Here is a 22,027-nt window from a genome sequence, read left to right as displayed (position 1 = left end):
CACACGCCTACATTCTGCTTACTTCATATTGTCACCATATGATAATATTTCCGACAAAACAGTAAAAAGGGGAAAATAATGCAATAATAGGGAAATAAATTACATTCAATTAAATTTTTTTGGGCTCAACATAAAATTAATTGCATACATCTAATTTAAAAACAAAACGATTAAGGGGAAGCTTCCTGTTAGAGCAATATTATTCTAAATGTACATACAGTTCCTTGTCCTGGTTCAACCCATATGGGGTATATGTTCATAAGGACAGTATTTGGCGTGATTCTTTTTAATTAAGTTTTCTCTCCTGGTTACCACCTTGTGCATGTTTTTCCACAGTTTCTATTCCCATAAAATGACAATTGTTTCCAGTCACTCACATGTTTCTGTTCCATATGCTTCGCAACTGCATTGCTGCGATCCTTATTTATGGTAGCTTGCACGTGCTCCAAAATACTCTTCTTCAGTACACAGATTGTACTTCCTACGTACTTAAGGGAGCACAGACACTCAATGATGTAAACCACATATTGGCCCATTTATTTTTCCATTTACCTTTAGATATACATGTATAAAAAATATTTATTTTTCAGAAAGACACACAATCACTGGATGGTCATTTGAGATGTCATCAGTGATGTCATCAGTGATGTCACTGGCCATGTCATCAGTGATGTAATATGTGACGTCATGAGCAGTGCATTGCGGGCGCGCGTATTATAGTTAGCTGAACTAACTATAATGGGGGAATTTCAAAGGTTTTGTATGAGTGAAATGTCCAGCTAACTATAACATGTGTGAAACCTATGTTTTTTTCAGTGAATTTCAAAGGTTTTTTAATTGCTAATTCCTAACTATAACGTGGCTGAAACCTATGGTTTTTTCAGTGAATTTGCAAGATGTTTTTAAATGCTAATTCCTAACTATATCGTGTGTGAAACCTATGTTTTTTTCAGTGAATATATATGTATATGCACTGGAAAACTAAACACCCACTTCCCTTACAAAGAAGTGGAAAGTTTGCATGTTGCAGCCTTTCTTATTTTTCACCTTATTCATCTTCCGCTCAATCAACACATCATCCACACATACACACACCTACTTGCTTGGCTGGGGTTATCAATTATTCTTCTTTAATTCAAATTCAAAGTGCAGGCCCTTTTATTCAGCCTTCTTGGTAACTACTACCCGTGAATGGCAGTGGGTAATTTGCACACTTGCGTCCTTTCTTGCATCCTTTCTACTGCACACTGTGTGTACTTTGTGCACTAGCTTGCTTCCTTAGTTGTGGTACTCGTTTCTCTTGCTCCCACTGCGGAATCCAACACCCTATCTGTGTAATGAGCTGGAAATCCAAAGATCCACTTCATTGACACGGCAGTGGGTAGTTTGCGTGTCAAACAACAGGTGCTGGACAGAATGCCGAACAATGTCATACATTCACCCCAGTACAGAGATCTGGGCCTAAATCCATCGTTTTTTTGCTCACCATGCCTTTCCAGTTTGAACCCAGCTATATGCAAATCAGTCTTGACCCTGTGCCCCATGGGAACAGTCCAGACCAAACTGCTAAGCCAGGTCCTCCCTGGACTGGAAACAAGCATCCAAGGACTGGTTTCGGGCTTCAGCCCTCTTCAGCCTGGATAGCTTGATTCCAGTGGCATGGAGAGCACGGGACTCACGTCTGAGCATACCCGTCCCACTCGGGGTGACAAATGCAAAACAACAGGTGCTGGACAGAATGCAGAACAATGTAATACATTCACCCCAGTACAGAGATCTGGGCCTAAATCCATCGTTTTTTTGCTCACCATGCTTTTCCAGTTTGAACCCAGCTATATGCAAATCAGTCTTGACCCTGTGCCCCATGGGAACAGTCCAGACTGAACTGCTAAGCCAGGTCCTCCCTGGACTGGAAACAAGCATCCAAGGACCGGTTTTGGGCTTTCAGCCCTCTTCAGCCTGGATAGCTTGATTCCAGTGGCATGGAGAGCACGTGACTCACGTCTGAGCATACCCGTCCCACTCGGGGTGACAAATGCAAAACAACAGGTGATGGACAGAATGCAGAACAATGTCATACATTCACCCCAGTACAGAGATCTGGGCCTAAATCCATCGTTTTTTTGCTCACCATGCCTTTCCAGTTTGAACCCAGCTATATGCAAATCAGTCTTGACCCTGTGCCCCATGGGAACAGTCCAGACCGAACTGCTAAGCCAGGTCCTCCCTGGACTGGAAACAAGCATCCAAGGACCGGCTGATGAGGATTATGAATCCAAAACCGGTCCCAGGATGCTTGTTTCCGGTCCAGGGAAGACATGGCTTGGCAGTTCGGGCTGGACTGTTCCCATAAGGCACAGGGTCAGACTGATTTGCATATAGCCATGTCTGAACTGGGGTGGCTGAGTGAACTAAAGAATGGTGATGGATTAAACCCAGATCAGTTGACTGAGGGTGAGTGTTTGATTTGTTCAAACGCTCCGTCCATCATTCTCTATTGTATCGCTTTGTTCGCCCTAAGTGTGGCAGGGTATGCTCAGACGTGAGTCCCTTGTTCACTTGGCCACTGGATTCAAGATAGCCTGGCTGATGAGGATTATGAATCCGAAACCGGTCCCAGGATGCTTGTTTCCGGTCCATGGAAGACATGGCTTGGCAGATCGGGCTGGACTGTTCCCATAAGGCACATGGTCAGACTGATTTGCATATAGCCATGTCTGAACTGGGGTGGCTGAGTGAACTAAAGAATGGTGATGGATTAAACCCAGATCAGTTGACTGGGGGTGAGTGTTTGATTTGTTCAAACGCTCCGTCCATCATTCTCTATTGTATCGCTTTGTTCACCCTAAGTGTGGCAGGGTATGCTCAGACGTGAGTCCCTTGTTCACTTGGCCACTGGATTCAAGATAGCCTGGCTGATGAGGATTATGAATCCGAAACCGGTCCCAGAATGCTTGTTTCCGGTCCAGGGAAGACATGGCTTGGCAGTTCGGGCTGGACTGTTCCCATAAGGCACAGGGTCAGACTGATTTGCATATAGCCATGTCTGAACTTGGGTGGCTGAGTGAACTAAAGAATGGTGATGGATTAAACCCAGATCAGTTGACTGGGGGTGAGTGTTTGATTTGTTCAAACGCTCCGTCCATCATTCTCTATTGTATCGCTTAGTTTGCGTGTCTCCAGCCTTTCTTATTTTTCACCTTTTTCATCTTCCACTCAATCAACACATCATCCACACATACACACAACTACTTGCTGCATTCCTTAGCTGTGATTATCAACTATTCATATTCCTATTCAAAGTGCAGGCCTTTATCAAGCCTTTTTATTGTAACAACTACCCTGGCCGAAGGCACAGTGACATTTTCACACTTGCTCCCTTTATTGGCTGGGATTATCAATTATTCTTCAATTTTATATTCTGATTCAAACTCAAAGCCCTTTTTCGAGCCTTTTTGTTGTAACTACTGTTGCAGGGATTCTGCTCCTACGCAGAACTGTGCATAAATACTTAGGACCTCAGTGAATTATGGTGTTCCAAAACCCACCTTAGTACCCAAACCCCCTAACAGACTAACAGCCTGATTCATGTACGGGCCGTTTTGCGTGGCCCTAATAGCGAATCATAGCGACTCGCTATTGAGGACACGCAAAACGGCATTCATGTAGGAATTGCTAAATAAATAGCGATTCCTACATGATCTCTATTTGCGAGTAGAAAATTGCTACTCGCAAAAAAAGGAATAACTCCCCATTCATTCCTATGGGCCAAAAGGCCCATAGGAATGAATGGGGAGTATCCCTCATTTGCGAGTAGCAATTTGCTACTCGCAAATCAGATAGCGATTTGAAGGGTGCCAGGGGTGTCCAAAGGACACCCTGTAGCACCCCTAAAATGCACATTTGAACAGGTGTTGCGCACACACATGTCCAAAGGACATGTGTGTGTGCAACATGCAACTTAGAAAAATGCTTTTAAAAGCATTTTTCTGAGTTTTTGCTATTTACCGAGAGGTCTGACCTCTCGGTAAATAGCGGCCCAAAAGTGCAACATCGCAATTTTTTTTTGTGTCATGAATAGCATTTGAGGAATCTCTATTAGAGATTCCTTAAATGCCATTCCTCGCAAATATGCGAATTCTTACATAGCGATTTTTGCATTTGGGATCTGGCCCTTTTGCGAGCGCTTTTGGCTACATGAATCAGGCTGTAAGAATCAGTGACTCATTGGTTCTTCGTCCTATAGCAAAAACACCAAATGACTTGTCAACCCAGAACACGCGACTCAGATTACCTCAATTTTTATTTATTTATTTATTACAGGATTTGTAATGCGCATGGCTGCCTCAGAGCAGGGAAACGCAGCGAGCGACAGGTATCACAGAGTAGGGAAAAGCCAAGTCTTCAGAGATTTGCGTAACGTCAGAAGGCTAGGGGTAGCTCGAATATTTACTGGAAGGGAGTTCTACAGTTTGGCCGCCAAGAGGCGGAACGAACGGCCCCCTGCCCTCGCTTTCCTAACACGGGGGACCCAGACCAAACCTTGATTAGCCGAACGCAGAGCTCGACTAGGCAGGTATGGCTTCAATAGGCCCAATAGCCCCACCGGGGCTTGGAGCCTCAAGATTTTATGTGCAATGCAGAGCACCTTAAACTGTATGCCCGCTTCGATTGGCAACCAGTGCAGCTTCACAAGAACCTGGGCCTCAGAGTGAGGTTTTGGGAGAGCAACTAGCATGCGTGCGGCTGCATTCTGGACCCTCTGCAGGCGCTTAATGCTAGCTTTATTGGCACCTAAATATAAGGTGGATAACAAGAGCACTCTTTACTTATAGTCTTACACCAGTCCAAAACAAGGAGTAAATAAAGATACGTGCAAGTTTGAAATGTTTATTTCTAACGCCGTAATCTCATGCGCAGTACCTTAGATAATACAATAAAACATATTATCAGAAACAAAGTTGTCAGCATTGTTACTATCAATAATAGCGTTCCCTAACAGTAGGGAACGGCCCTCTGGGCACAACGTAAAGTATCAAATTGACTTTCTAATGGTGATCCAAAGTTCAAACTTCAATAGTTAAATGACACTCTTGTAGTTTGTATATTCATCTGATAGTTTTATTTATTTTCCAAGTATTTTCCGATGTTTCAAATCACATCCAAAAACATTTTGTCAGCAAACGTTGCATTTAAATCCATATATACATTCCTTTACGCAGCATCTTCCCAATGCATTTCGCGCCTATTACAGGCGCTTCGTCAGGGGAATCTGTAAACATATAATTAACCGTAATGAGGGTCCAAACAATCTACTCAAAATCCTTACATTAATAAACAGTTCCTGTATCTATATATCGTACATGCCAAGATCACCGTTTCTAAGCATCTCATATTCTGTGTTGATGCTCTAACAGTATTATGTGAAATCCCAATCTAACACCATGATTACCAAAAATATTCTGTCATGCCTTACAAAGCTTATATAAAAGAATAAGTAAAAAATGAGTAAAAAATGAAAGTCATGTATTAATTCAAAACATTGCTGAGCTATACATACACATACGTGAAAAACATGTTGCATCCATAGACAAACTCTGTGCAAGTCTCTTTAGTTAAACCCTTGTTATACACATATATATGTACCGTTTTTACTGCATGTTTAGTTCTATCAAACATTGCACCCAAACCGCATTAGGCATGCTTTTATTAATGTAAGGATTTTGAGTAGATTGTTTGGACCCTCATTACGGTTAATTATATGTTTACAGATTCCCCTGACGAAGCGCCTGTAATAGGCGCGAAATGCATTGGGAAGATGCTGCGTAAAGGAATGTATATATGGATTTAAATGCAACGTTTGCTGACAAAATGTTTTTGGATGTGATTTGAAACATCGGAAAATACTTGGAAAATAAATAAAACTATCAGATGAATATACAAACTACAAGAGTGTCATTTAACTATTGAAGTTTGAACTTTGGATCACCATTAGAAAGTCAATTTGATACTTTACGTTGTGCCCAGAGGGCCGTTCCCTACTATTAGGGAACGCTATTATTGATTCATACGCCACACCTCTTGACCGACCAGGTGATACCTCCGTGGCACACAACAAAACTACAACTAAGGATATAAAAATAGCTTGTGCCCAGTCTGCAACAAAGTGAAAGCATTGTTACTATTCCATAAAATACAAAGGGAGAAAGCATCTCATAATGTTAAAGGGAAACAGATTTAAAATATACCTAGATTTCACCCTCCCTACCTAGCAGGTTAGTTTATAACTACAGAAGGTCTCATAGGATTACATGGGCGGACCCATACCTCTAGTACTCAGCAGTAGTGGATCACATTGAGTTCTGCACAAACTGTCAGGATATGAATGCTCTCCAACTGTGTGTAATCATGCCTGCACAGTGCATTATTAAACGTGCCAGTATCAGAGGTGGCCACAGCTACATATGTGTTATGGCTCAAACGTGACAGGATCATTCTGAATAACAGACACAGTGTTCAAGATAACCTTGATGTTCCATGCTCTCACTATACACACTAAACTAGCGAGGCAGTCTACCAATGTAGCTTAACAAATTATTCTCATGTGAAGCAAAATACTCAGCCTTCTCTAAACAATATCACAAGTGCGTGTCGTGTGCAAAGCAGAGCAGGAAAGCAAAAATGGCGTTTAAGCTTCTAATAAACCCATGCTAACTTAACACAGTGTGAGTGCAAGGCTCAGCCCCACGGCAACCTTCCTTGATCGAAGCACGTGATATAAACGTGGGCGAATAACGAACGCAGAGTCCAAGCCTGAAAAGCAGAGTCAAGTTCAAATTTGCAAAAAAAAATATTCGCTGTTTCATAGAAAGCAGTAACTAAATAATAAAGAATAGGTAGAAAAATCAAAGAATCCTATTCCAACAGCGTATAAGCACAGTATGTAGCAACAGCCTCCAAGAGGAAGTCATTGTTCTCATCTGAAAACATTTCAGCCATCCAATTCAATAGTGGGAATGAACATACATGTTCCTCAACGACCGGAGCCTATATCACCATCGGAGGAAAACTCGGGTCATCTTCAATGTAACTGCGTGCCAAGAAGTCATGCGCCGCTGCTAAAACATTCCAACATCCCATTATTCCATGTATCGCTGCTAAGGCCATAATCCCGCCACCAACAGAGCAAGTCATGAACCACTAAGGGGCTCATCAGCTGGTCATAATCCGTGTTGGGAGACACCGTACTGCAGAGACACAAATCCAGGGCCCAGTCGAAATCGCAGCTCAGGCAATAGAAGATAGGTTGAACGCATGTGAAAAAGGAAAATTGAAACGATAATCCATAAGCTGCACTCAATGTAGCCAGAGGCAGCGCTCCATAATAACTAAGCATTCAGTTGCGGACCAGCAACAGCCGAGAAATATTGTCGTGTGCTGCAGGATGTGCATCCGTATTTAAGTAAACAAACTAATAAAAGCACACCGGCAACTAATGCGAGTATTATGGGGAATCCACCAAAGATGCTGGAAAAAATCGAATGGAAAAATGCAGAAAAGACACCAAATTTAAGGGCCGATTAGGATCGCGGACGGACCTGCGTCCGTCCGTGACCCCCGAGGTGGAGGGAACATCCGCAGGGGCTGCGGCATTCCCTCCAGTGCAATTAGGATGTGACCGCGGTCACATCCTCAATATTTAACATTGCGGCGGGTGCTGCCCCAAAGAAAACACTGTATGCCTTTCCACGGCGGAGATGCCGCCGCGGAAAGGCATGTGTTATGCCCCATCCTAATATGGCTGGCGGTGTCTGTTAGACACCGCCAGCCATATTAAAGCTTTTCCGCCGCGGTCGTAAGGCGACCGCGGCGGACAAATGGCAGACGGTCTTCCTGACCCCCCAGCCATCCTAATCTGGCGGGGGGTCTTTGAAGGCTCCGCAGCAGTTTTTCTGCATCCTCTGGGCCGGCGGACACTTCCGCCGGCCCAGAGGATGCAGAAAAAACGCAATCCTAATCAGCCCCATAGTTTGAAAAGAAGTCACAAGGCCACTGCTTATAACTTTAAAAAAGTAAGGTAACTCCGTAGTCACGGACGCATTAAAGATAGTCTGAATTAACTCCCCAAAATGCTGGGGCACGTCTGTATTTAATAAAGCATGCACTTCTGTGTGGGTGTTTGCTACATGAAGGACAAATGTTTCTATAGCAGATGTAAGAGCAACCTCTTTTTGAGACAATAGCGCTCTTATATGGCTCATTTTGTTGACTCTGCTTTCAAGGCCGGAATCGGCATACAGATAGAAACATCCAGCTTCCCATGCAGAGGAGTAAACACAACTTTTTTATAGCAAACCACACGCTCAGTTACCGTAATCATGTAAGTGATGCCTGCTAACATCGCATAACAATCTGCATTATTTCAAAGTAAATATCTCCCGTTTGCCAGTAAATTCAAAGTTGCTATGATAGCACGTGTCAGAGTGCGTTTCAAATCTCAGGCCAAATTAGGCGCATCTTGTTTACAGGAGCCGTGCAATTGTATGTGTCTACAAATTAAGGAGTGATCTGGTGCTATTGTGCAATCCTCGCCATTCAGATAAACTTATTTTCCCTCCCTCAGGCACCAATATGTAAATGGTAATAACCAAGCTTCATGGAGATAAGCGCTGCCTAAAGATGCATATCTGCCTATAGCATAGTATTTCATGCAAACCTCAAACATAAACAGGCTAAAAGGTAACATTATGATACCGTGGATAAACCACACAGCTGAATCGGATCTCCAATGAGTGACCACTTGTAACGATTCTCATAGCCCGCCCTGTGCTCTGATTTGACAGTGAGAGAGTGATTGCACCATAGTTTGTACTGCTAATCATTCTCAGCATACGCTACGAATACGCTTTCACATTACGCATCGCATCAAAGCTTCCATGTGACGTCATGTACGGCGCCCTGTACGCGAAAGAAGTGAATGTTTTTAATTATTTAAAAACATATGTATATGTATTTAATGAAGATACTAACAGAATACATTATATAGGGTAGTTATTGAAATAGTTTTTTTAAACTTTGAACAATCGTATATTACTTTTAAAAGCAATTACACAAATCACGGAGGAACGTCATGCGTACTCGCATCGTAAGAGCACCGTAAGCACAGCGTAACCATACGCAAAGCCATGTGACTTTAAAAGTAGAGATTTGATTGGTTCATAACACTTCCTATTCCAACTGTTGAAAGTTTCGTCCCATTTTAATCATTCTACTTTGACTTTCTAAATCTCATCTGAGAATCTTCTCAAATAGAAGGAATATTACCATAAGAACAGCAATGGACTCATCTTCCAGCAATTCTTCAGAGGCATATTTCATTTCTGAAGAACCTCCAAAGCAGAGGAAAGAAGCTCTAATTAGGCAGTTTTTTACTTTTTCAGAAGGGCAAAAAAAGGTTAATGCTCCAAAAGTAACCTGTAAAATTTGCCAAACAACTGTTTCAAGGGGTGATCCATCTTAAAAATACTCCTTTGGCACAGCAAATATGGAGCGACAAGTGAAGAACTTGCACCCCAACACCTTTGCTCGAGCAGCAACACGGAGGTTGCGATATAGCCCACCTGCTACTGCACCAAGCACATCAACTGCTGCAGCAGCATTTTCCTCTACCCTAACGGTGTCTACAATAGATACACCCCTTTGATTCTTCTATACTCTGCGGCCTGGCCACCCATTGATAGCGCAGAGGCAGCCGTCCAGACGAACTTTAAACAATAGCGTCCTTGAGTGTCACCCGCACGCAGCTCTAAACGTTAATACCTACACCTAGCACCCGTGTTGAAGCAACCATCAACCTTTTGGTTCTTCAACACATTCGCCCGCTAGACCACTCAGGTCTCACTGCTTAGCGCAGGTACTCAGACCTAATCATTTGCATGTTACAATTACTGTATCCTTGTGGGATTTTTTGGCACACGAGTGAATTTTTAGCTGTTTGTATGCTCCCCTTTAGATTGAATCTGCTTCTTCCCTGGATTCATTCCGGTTTCTTGAAATACCCCACGTGATCGCTTGAGATCCACGCGTCCTAATAAGAAGGATCACTTTACCACGAATGCCTTTATGCACCCTTTTGGCGCACTACTAGTAAGTGCATCATGGCCCATTAATACACTTTCCTATTCATTTGTGTGCTGAGATCGCTGGCTAACGGTCACCTTTATTGTTTAGGTGACGTCTCCTTCTACCTGCTATCACACGCTGGAGAGCCCTTGAGCCCCGTTTCTCTCAACAGTTGGACTGTGAGAGTTATCCCCACCCGCCACTACACTTAATAATAAAAACTAGTAGCTCCACTCAGTCTACTGGGATTTCTTTTTAATGTTTCACTAAAAGTCCGGTTTTTAAACACCGTCCTTTCTCCTTAGGTGCCCCCCGTCCCTCGCACACCACACTAGTCCTGATGAAGACCCCATCAGTAAGGGTAAAGACACCTACAGACAAGGGGTTGAAACGTCGACTTTAGAAATACCTGCCAACAACCTTTCAACAGTGATTTAATAACTGTGATTTTACATGTGGTGTATGGCATTATGTCTTTAATGTTTAGACGTAGGCTATTTGGTATATACACATCTGTATACCTGAACTGTTTGTGCTTTACTGTCACTACCCTTCAACCACCCTACCCATCACTAATTACCTTGCACTTCCCCTCCCCTTCTGGGCACTGCTTATTTGAGTTAATATTTATGTAATAATGCCTTCCTGCAAAGTTTTACTTGTACACTTGGACTTCCACCAATGTGATTAAATAACATTGGTTGTAAATCAATTGCTCTTTTGCTTCTTTGAAATTGTTGCTAAAGTTTTATGATTTAGGTTTCTACCTTGTTTATGTATACGTTTCAATGCACTGGGGCCGCTCTCTTGCATACGCGGCAGCATTTTGAGCAAGCAAGCCCCCCATTTTAGAAAAAAATTGCCCACGGGATTTGGCCCCCGGGAGCTAATTAACAATAAAAACGGACTTCTCGTTTTTTTTTTTTTTCCACCACGTACGAGTACCATATGCGTATCCCGCGGTTTTTTCTATGTAAAATTTGGGCCTAAAGATCCATGTGGGACCCCCTGAGCAGGCCTAGAGGGTCAACATGTTTCTACCCTGTCCCCTTTCCATATTTTTCAACTTTCTTTTACAGTTTTCTTGTGCCTATGTCTGCCAAGACTTCCTGGTTTGGAGTGTTGACAGACAGTTGACATCCAATCAGCATGCAGCTCGTGCTCGTAATTGTACAGATTTCCGTATGCGTGCAGCACTTCATCTCTAGATATCACTATGAATTTACTTTTCATTTTCTCAGGAACTACTTAACGGATTTACACCATTTAACAAAAAGCACAATCTGCGAACCGAACTCTACCTCTCTGCCAAATTTGGTGTAATTCCGTTCAGCCGTTCGGGCTGTAGCCCTGGCTAAAGGTCCCTTTGGAAAATTGCATGGGGAAAACACGTTTTGGGGCCCCCCCTTATTTCTTGGCCCACACTTAAAGAATCACCCCAAACTTTCAGGGAATGAGTGAAATGGAGTAGGCCATTTTATTGGAGAAATTTGCAAAGATTCGTCTACCAGCGCCAAAGTTATTCCAAATAGAATGTTGTGGATTTCCTATGGAATGTAGGTCCTAACTATAACTACCTACTGGCAATATATATATATATATATTCTCGCTCCACTGCTCCTTTGTCGGGAAGCACTCGCAAATGGGTGCCGGCATCGCGGAAGTGCACCGCGATTATATCAAAGCTCCTCCGTTCCTTTACACAAAACAGAAAGCCAGCACTCACGGGGACTCGTTGCAGAGATCTTTATTGCTCACAAGCAACAAAACAAACGTGTTTTGGTGTAGCGCCTTCGTCAGTGTTACTGGCGATCGCACCGCAGTCAATTTTAAACAAATCATTAGCATAGTCATGAATGACGGACTTGCACATTAATATCACCACATCCGTGAGCGCCATCTTAGCTTAGTCATTGATACAGAGATCTCAAAAGATCGGCAACACAATCAAAATTACTTGCATTGACGACTCTTGATTTTTATCTTTTAACATATATAATATTGCAATATATGACATTTGACAATTTAGCCGTGTAATCACCTGTGTATCTACTTTCACTAAGCCCTCTGATGGTTTAACGTGGGTCATCATTCTATGACATGTTGCTATACCTGACATCATTTCACTCAAAACACTTTATACCATTGAGCCGTGTATGGCTTGCATAAAAACCAACATTTACAAATGTATTGTCAGTTCCTCACCCCTATTCATGCCCTTCGGGAATTTAGTTTAGAGGTCAATTATATATTGTGACTCTAAACGGCGTAGTTTATGGATTCTCTCTCCTCCTTGGGAATTGATAGCCACTGAATCCAAACCAAATATTCCACTAAATCCCCACTACCATTATGCATAGCTGCAAAGTGTCTGGCAACTGGGTAGGATTCATCCTTTTTCACAATTGCCCGCATATGTTGTAAAATGCGGACCTTGATGGGGTGTATCGTACTGCCTACATATCTCAACCCACGTGGGCACACTAGGCAGTAGACAACATGTGTGGTGTTGCAGGTGATGAATTTTGAGATTTTCTTCTGTTTCTTGATATCTGGAATCTCATAGTTCAAAACTCGCTTGCTTTTACAGCGAGCTTTGCATTTTCTGCATGGAAAAAAAACCCCTCATGTCTTTGATGGTACTCAATTTCTGTGCTTCTTTACCCATGTGGCTGCACACTAGTGTGTCCCTTATTGATCTTGCTTCCCTGAAGTTTACCCTCGGACATCTGGGTATGTCTTGGCAGATCACTTCATCCGTTTTAAGGATGTACCAATTTTTTCTTAGAATCCTTCTTAGTGTGCTAGCTTCATCTGAGTAAGTAGTTATCATTATGAATTTTCCTTCATGGGTACCTTTCTTTTTAGACTTCTGTTCTTCCATGTTCTTTTTGTTTGGGAATGGCCCCTACCCTGTTTAGAGTGCCTTCTATAAGTCATAACCTCTTGCGCTAAACCTCATCAAACATTCATTTGCAGCTGGTTCAAAATCACAATTTCTTGTGCTATTTTGGCTGAGTCTTAAGAGAGAGCTCACCATATGTATTAGTTTAGGTGGGTGACTACTTTGAGCATGCAGGGTAGGGTTACCCGCAGTTGGCTTTCTATACAGTGCCGTGTATATTTTGTAATCTGCTAAAAATATTCTCAGTTCGAGGTAGCTGATGTTGCATTGCCATTCCAAATTAAGGGGTCGATTAGGATGGCGGACGGACTTTGTCCGTCCGCCATCCTGTCGTGGGTAGGCACCATCCGCCATGAGGGCGGAGGTCCCGTGCGTCGAATTAGGATTTACCCGCCACAGTGGCAGGTGCATCCCGCATTTTTAACATTGCAGCGGGCGGTGCTTGAGGCACCGCCTGCCGCAATGCTAAAAATGCATGTTGTGCGTTTCAAAGCACAACATGACAGGCACAGCGCAGTGCCTGCCATGTTGCACTTTGAAACGAAGGGGGGTACCATAGGTACCCCCCACGTGCACCCCCCTTCACCCTGGGGTCCCACAATGGGCCCCCAAAGCAAAGACTGTATGCCTTTCCACGGCGGCAAGGCCGCCGTGGAAAGGCATAGGACCGCAGGCATCATAATATGGTTGGCGGTGTCTCGCAGACACCGCCACCATATGTACACACTTTTTTCGCTGGTTTTCCCGTCCGCTGCAGGTCCCCCAGCCATCCTAATGTGGCGGGGGGTCATTCCAGTGAGGATGGTGGGTGGACTGCCCCCACCGGGCCGGTGGTGGCTACCGCCAGCCCAACGGGGGCATCCCGTCCGTCATCCTAATCGGCCCCTAATTGATTTTAATTTGGAATGGCAATATATTAAAATTCTTAATGACAACACTTTGAATTTGAGGTTCTCAGGAGAGGTTAGCTCAGTGGCAGTGAGCTACCTCGATCTAAGAATATTTGTAGCAGATGACAAAATAAACAAGGCACTGTATGGAAAGCCAACTTTCAATACAGAAAGAAATTGTGATTTTGAGACAGCTGCACATGAAATGTAACTTGCAAATGTTGTTGTTTTCTTTTTTAATTCCTAAACATAACCCCGATTTAACTCTTTTTTAGATGAATATCTGAGTTTTTGTAAAAGCGTTTCAAGGTATTATAAACTAAGGTAACCACAACTTCACTTTAACTTTTCCTTATTTCATTGAATTTTGGTTTTTGGATCATGTAACACAAGAAACAGTTCTCTGAGCCAAACCAACAACCGGTGGCCACACCCTACTACAAAACAGAATTTTGGCCTATGCAGCAGGTTTGGCTACAGGGTTTGGCCTTTAAGCACTCTTCCTACCACTTCTGAGCTAAAAAGCAAAAGAACAGCAAACAGCATTCCTTTCCAGTCCGAAAACATTAAAAGGAGACAAAAAAACAGTTAATAGTTTTTTTCTTGAGTGGTATAGCCATTTAACATGACCATTGTTAATATTCATAGAGACAGAACATCTTTAGCCATTGCGGTCATTGTAATCCCAAGGTCATGTGACTGAATATTACCACTTGATCCGTATAGAGGAGATCTAAATCTTCACACTCTTGAAATTTTGGGGGAACATATATGGATTCTTGTTAGTGAAGAAGACACAGATAGCATGTATAGATTCAACAGTAATTTAATCAAACCCCACATTTGTCAAAAGATTATTATTAAACCTGAATATCATGCACCACCCGAAACTTTCAATTTGGCAAAGTGCATGATAGCAATTCTGGATGCCAAGCACAAGCTAGATAAGTGGGGATTGAGAGATGTTAATGTGCATGTGAGTACTCTGGCACAGGGGGCGTGGTTTGAAAAGACATCAGGTGACCTGAGCAGACATGTTTGAACTGAAACCAAGAGAAATGGAGGTATGGAGATACATAAGGAAATTTAGTGATACGTTGGTACAGGGATATGAGGCATGACTTTGTTAGACAAAGTGGAGATAGACAGTCATGGGAGGAATGGGAAGACCAGGGTTTACAGTTAAAAGCAACGGGGAGATACAGCCACAACTAGTAATGGGCAATGGAATATCTTGGCATTGGAATCACATGGAGACATTTAAGATGACATTTTTTACAACAGCAAAGAAACATAACGCCTTTTCTCCTCGACGTCAGCTTTTGAAATATGTGCATACTATCTACCACTTCACTGGGTTATACAGATGTATTCTGTGATTTTATTTCCCACACCTTCGAGGCAGCATCTCCAGAATCTCTGACTCCCAGCAGAAGGTCTCATCCAAATCATGATAGGCGTTTGCACGCCATCCTGTTTTCATGATATAATTTTGCTCAAGGGACCCTCACACTTACGGGCAATGCACTATGTTGCCTCACTTCTGAAACTTGTGATGGGGGCGGATTCCACATTCTAGATTTACTTAGGAAACTTTAACAGATGGTCTTTATTGCATGCTAAAAATTGTTGAGAGGAAAAAACAAATATTCCGGTTTATAGATTTCGGCTCCCCGTGCGTCTAAAGGACCACAGACTCGCGATTTATATTTTCTAATTTAATATAAGGCCAAAAAAGAGCAAAACATAGACAATCCTCAATATGAGAGTATAAAGATACATGAATACCAATACAGAGCCAAGTCTGCAAATATAATTCATTCGGCACAATAGGCACAAAACAATGAATTCCAAAACCAGAAAACAACTAAGTATAGACACTGTGTCCAATTCCCTTTTCATTTGTATTTAAAAATGTAAGAGAATAATCTGTCCCTACTCTACGTCTAGAGTGACCTCCCTACTTAACTTCCCAGTTGGTTTCCCCTCAAAAGGTATCAGCATGTGAAGTCTTCCTAAGAAGCGCACTCACGTTAAATGGGTCAAGTAGCGTAAGGCTACGGAGCTCGCTCTAAGATGCTCCCTTTCCTCAGTCCAAAGCAGAAGTTCCCCTGGAACTCTCCCTGTTCCTAATACAAAATGACAAAGTTACACTTCTAGCAGATCACATGATCCTTCTCCCAAAACACCTCTTTTGAGAAATGTTTCACAAAATTCTAATTAACGTAGGTATCATCCAGCGACCTTGGTTCCCAGGTTTCACCAAGCATGAAAGGCATCCTCCCTTCTCTCTGTTCAGGCTCTTCAAAGACATCCCACACCTCCCCATGTATCTCTACACATACATAAATTCTAATTAGCGTATAACTTGAGAGCAGACAAGGAGAAGCAAAACTTAGGGAAACTAAAGTTAGGCCTTCAAGATTGGCTAAACTAAGAGCGTTCATTAATACACACCTATCACACAAGTCTCTATCTGAACCTATTAAATAAAAGTGGCTACATATATATTGCATATTATTCATAATGTGCATTAATGATTACATGATTTATCTAAACATGTGCAAAATCCTAATCATTCCTGTATACGGCATTACAAATGTCATTCTAACTTCTTGATGTAGCAATATAAGCTCCATTCTAATAACACGTGCAGTGCAGTTGTCCATGAGTATAATGCACCCTTGCATATTTTAAGAGCGGTGAGCGCTCTATTACTTGAATGCAGTAGGCTATCAAGCTGACCAGGAATTTCACTCTCACATCTTCTAATGTGATGTCTGCTCCTGGCAGACATCCTGCTTTTGTGAAAACAACCAAAAGAATACAGCAAAGAAAAATGGTAGTTGGCCAAAAAAGGTAAGTGAAATGAAGCAAATTAAAATATCAAAAAAAGAACCAAATTTCGATTGTTATGGAAACAAACCTAGAAGCAATTATTCTTCAAAAATGGCAATAAATAATAATGAGGGAAAGAGAATTAGAAGGGTTACGGTTGACACCCTTAGGTGTGGTTTCCTCCTAACTTTTTGCCTTCAGACCTCCTATTTTTGTTGACTTCATTTTTGCTGCCCTTAGGACTCTGTGCACTTTACCCCTGCTAAACAGTGCTTAAGTGCTTGTGCTTTCAGTTTAAAACATGGTAACATTAGCTTAAACACAAGTGGTATATGTAATTTACTTATAAATCCCTAGTAAAGTGCACTCTGTGTGCCCAGGACCTGTAAATTATATGCTACTAGCAGACCTGCAGCACTAAATGTGACACCCACTCAAGTAGCCTTTTAAACATGTCATTACATTTCAAGACCTGTGGATACTCTACTAGAAAGAAAGGCTATTGTGTTGCTACAAGGATATCGACTGTGCTGCACTGCTGCTCTGGAGGAACTCCTATCTAGCTGTGTGACCTGCTGCTTGCTACTCTCTTGCCTGGGTGAGAAGGACTGCACCTGCTGCACTTGAATACAAAAGCCAGAGTAACTCCAAGATCTATTTGGCTGGGATCCTGATCTGAATTCTCAGGGACATAGCATGATTCCAACAACCTTGCATCTGCACCTGTACTCTGCCAAGTGATGCCATCCCAGTTCTGCACCCTTGGAAGTGGGTCTAGGGTGCTTTGCTGGCCTCTGTTGATCCAGCAGAACCAAGTCATCTCCTCTGCAACACCAAGCAGAACCAAAGCATCTCCGCTACTGTGTAGATTGGACCTGTTGCAAAGACTTGTATCACTGCCGCACCCCACATCACAGCAATGCATTCTTCATGCAGGCCCTCACATCTTTCATTGGCGGCAGCCTCGAAGATAATACCGGACCCCGCATTGCAGCCTCGCATCTCCTCGGAACCGATGTATCGGCCAACTGAGTGGCGCATTCCTGATGTTGGACTTTGTATCACAAGCCCATCAACAGGATCCACGATGATGACGCACCATGATTGCCAGCAGGAAGGGCACTTTCAAGGGGTATGCCAAGTGTCCCAAGCGGGCACAGCCTCCCACTGGTGGGCAGTCACTGGAGTTGGCTATTGTAGTGCTTGGGAAGGAGATTATCCCAGATAGTCGTGTGGGGGAGAAGAAAAGGTTACCCTAGTGTCTCTGGGTGACAGAGAGATGGTGCAGAGAACTGACATGCTTAGTAATTCTAGGACCTACATGCAGTTGGTCAATATCAATGGGCAAAGGGCGAAGGGTCTGAGAGACATGGAGCCAGCATTAGAACCGTCAATTGTCATCTGGTGACCACAGAGCAGGTAGTCCCTAATGTATTCCACCGAGTTGTTGCAGCTGACAACCATTAATGTCACTGTCCAGTGGCTCTAATTTCATTTGACCCCATCCATGATGTGGATTGTCTGTTTGGCAATGACCTGGAGCACATTATCTGGAAGGAAGTGGAGCTCAGGTCCCAATTGGAGATGTTAGGGACCGGGTCACCTGAGTGGGTGTGTCTGACCACATGATCTATGGCAGGCTGAGAGTGTAGTCAAGAAGACCTAGAGCCTGGGAGAATGGTCTAAGTACCTGCCAACATCAGGAAGGGCAAGGGGTGCAGGAATCCTGCTCCTGAGACTCCCCCAGTACAGGAGAAGGCTGAGCCTGAGCTGGATGTCCTGGAGAACCTACTTGAGCTGGAAAACAGGCAGAGGAAGGAGGTCCCACCAGGCAGGGGTTTTGCAAGGCACATAGGAAATGCCCTACTCTTGTGGGCCTATGGCAGCAGGCTGAGGCCCAGGAAGCTGGCGATACCTCAGGTGATCACCTAATTTACTGGGATAATGGTCTCCTGTATAGTGAGACTAATTTTCTGGAGCCTGGTGCAACCCAGGTGTTGGTTGTCCCCAGTGGTACAGGACCCTCCTACTGGAGCTACCTTAATATGTAGCCCTTGCAGGTCATTTGAGGCTGAACAAGACCTTGACAGGCTTGTCACCAATCTTTACTGGTCTCTAATTAGGAGGGTTTTAGATGTATTCTGCAGGTCCTGTCCTACCTGCCAGGCCAAGAGGGAGGTGCAAGGCTCTCCTAACCTTTTCCTGTCATTGGCACCCCCTTTGACAAGTTAATCCTGATCTTGGTGGACCTTGAACCTGGTACCCGGAGGCTATCCCTCTGAAAACAGTGCACTGATTGAGATTTTCACCCGTGTGGAGTTCCCCAATGAGATGATGTTGCACCGGGTAACCAACTTCATGTCAGGGTACATGAAGGTCAAAAGGAAGGAATGCGGGGTAACCTACAAGTTCTCCCCTCCTTACCCCCCTCAAACCAATTGACTTGTTGGAAGGTTCAACAGTACCCTAAAAGGCATGAACACGGGCCTGTTGAATCCCATGAGGTGGAGGTGGGACATCCTCCTGCCATGCCTTTTGTTTTCCTACGGGTAGGTACCGCAGAAGGAAATTGGCTTCATCCCCTTTGAACTTCCGTATGGGCACCCTCTGAGAGGACCTCTCAGACTGGTGAAGGAGGGCTGGAAACAAGCTCCCAAGATGGCCCTCAGGTTATGGTCAGCTATATGTTGACACTCTGCAACCAGATTAAGCACTTCTGGAAAAAAGCACATGAAAACCTAGAAGCTATCCAGTAGGAAATAAACCAGCAGTATGACTAGCATGCTACTCTGGTCGAGTTTCAGCCTGGACATAAAGTGTGAGATTTGGAGCCTGTGGAGCCTACGGCCCTACAAGACCGCTGGTCTGGGCATTATGAGTTGAAGGACTGCAAGAGTGATGTCACGTACTTGGTGGACACAAAGACTCCCAGGAACCATTTAAGGGTCCTTCATGTCATTCAAATTAAGCCCCACTTTGAGAGGTCTGAGTTAACCATGCTCCTAGTCACAGATTGTAATAAATTGGGCTGTTGGTTGACTGGGGTGTAAACCCTTGTCAAGCAAAACCACAATTCTAGTCAGGGTAAGGCAAAACCAATTCCCAAATTAACATTTGCTTACCCCCTTTGTAGCTTGGCTCTGAGCAGTATTTGGTCAACACTTCAAACAGTTTACCAGTGTAGACACACTGCAAAAGGAGCCTACACCAGATTCAGAACAATAGAGTATTTTTAATAAATAAAACCAGACACAAACAACAAATTTCCAATCAGTAGAACTTAAGATATTGAATTTTAAAGTTTTAGTGAAAATAGCACCAAGGCACAAAGTGCCAAACTGGGGATATCTGGTTACATGGGACCAGAACAAAGTTACAAGTTCAGGCCAACCACAATGGAGCGAGGGCTGGCTACAGGGACATAGTTAGGTCTGCTGAACAGAGTACCTTAAATCCTGGTTGTGGAGGGCTGCATGGATCTGTATTGAAGATACACCTCACAGCAGAAGAGACGCATTGGGTCTGAGATGCAGCGAGGCTGCGATGCGAGGTCCTGTTGTATAACTGTTGAGGATCCCAATTACGAGGCTTGTGATGCAAAGTCTGGTGTTCGTGATACAGCGCACAGCTGGAGCAGCATTGGCTCTGAGGAGCCTCAAGTTTATAATGTGAAGTCTAGCATCATTGTCGGGGCTGCCGTTGACAAGAGATGTGAGGATCTGGGCTGAGGTTTACCTGCGCCGCTGGGCGATGTGTTGATTCTGAGGACTGCAGTGGGCAATACGGGTCATTGCGATGGACCCAATCCATGCAGTAGCAGTAATGTATTGGCTCTGCTTCAGGATACGCTGCTCAGATGAGGAGATGCATCAGTTCGTCAACGGGTTCCATCGCCCAGTAAAAAAATATGCATGGGTTCAGCTGAAAGCCCCTTATGCCCTTTTCCAAGGCTCTAGGATTGGGGTGCACCACTTGGCAGGGTAGACGCACAGATGGCAGCATACAGTTGCAGGTGCAGGGTTGTTGGAAACCTATGATGTCCCTGAGGCTTTAAAGCTTTAGATCAGCAGGCCAACCAACTAGCCCTTGAAGTCCCTCTGGGTTCAAGAGATGCAGTCCAGTCTTTCTCACCCAGGCAAGGGAGAGGGCAGCAGGTCAGCACAGCAAAGCAGGAGTCCAACAGAGTGCAATCCAGCAGAGTTGCAGTCCTTCAGCAGCACAGCAGTCCTTCTTCCTGGCAGAGTAGCCATAGGTCCAGAACTGTACTGATGTAGTGGCGTCTGAGGTCCTATTTTTATACACAGTTGTGCCTCTGGTGTGGGTAAAAGCTTCTAGAGGCATCCCTTTGAAGGGCACATATGGACTGCCTTCCATGGCCAAGCTCCGGTCGGTGCAAAGTAAAAGAGGGAGCCCCAGGACGCGGCGGACCAGGTAAGTGCTTTTATCTACTTTTATTGTACTCGTTACTTAAAATTATGTATGTGGAAGAGGACGGGAGGTAGGCGGGTGGCAGGCAACTTCGCTCCGTCCACGGAGCGTGCGTAGTGTTGCCTACTACGCCTACTTTACAAAATGCAAAGTAGGCAACACTACGTACACTCCGTGGGCGGAACGTAGTATTGCACCCAAGGTTACTAAGAAGCAGCCACATCAGGTGATCTGGACAAAGGTGTGCCAGAAAGCTTTGGACACCCCGAAGGAGGCCATGTGCACAGTACCTGTGTTCAAGGCCCCTGACTTCTCCCAAGAATTTATTGTGCAGACAGACAACTCAGAGCATGGCACAGGGGCTGTGCTGTCACAACTAAATGAAGAAGGCTTGGATCAACCTATAGCCTTCATCAGTAGGAGATTAATTCCTTGGGAACAAATGTGGAGTGCAATTCAGAGGGAACCCTTTGCAGTGGTCTGAGCACTGTAGAAGCTGAGACCATACCTGTTGTGTTGATATTTATAAGGCGAGAGGAGTCAGCTCGGCCCTTTATGGGGCAGAATTGTGGGGTACATGCAATATAGATCAGCTCTCTAGATCCGAGAACAAATTCTTTAAGGACCTAAAGTCACTCCCACAAAGTACCCTTACGGTACCACTGCTACTCGACTTGGGGTGCCGCTCGATCAAAGAGCAGGCACAAATCCGACCGCTCCTACTATGGGCTCGGTTATGGCGAGTCCCAGAATTAGGAAAGTATGCGGATGGGCTAATGGAAGTAATGTCGATGTCGGGTTGGTCCAAAATCAGGTGGCTCAAAGATGTCAAATTTTTGCTTGG

This window comes from Lissotriton helveticus, chromosome 11, assembly GCF_964261635.1.
Source record: "Lissotriton helveticus chromosome 11, aLisHel1.1, whole genome shotgun sequence".
Taxonomy (NCBI): Eukaryota; Metazoa; Chordata; class Amphibia; order Caudata; family Salamandridae; genus Lissotriton; species Lissotriton helveticus.
Note: the sequence above shows the minus strand (reverse complement) of the source record.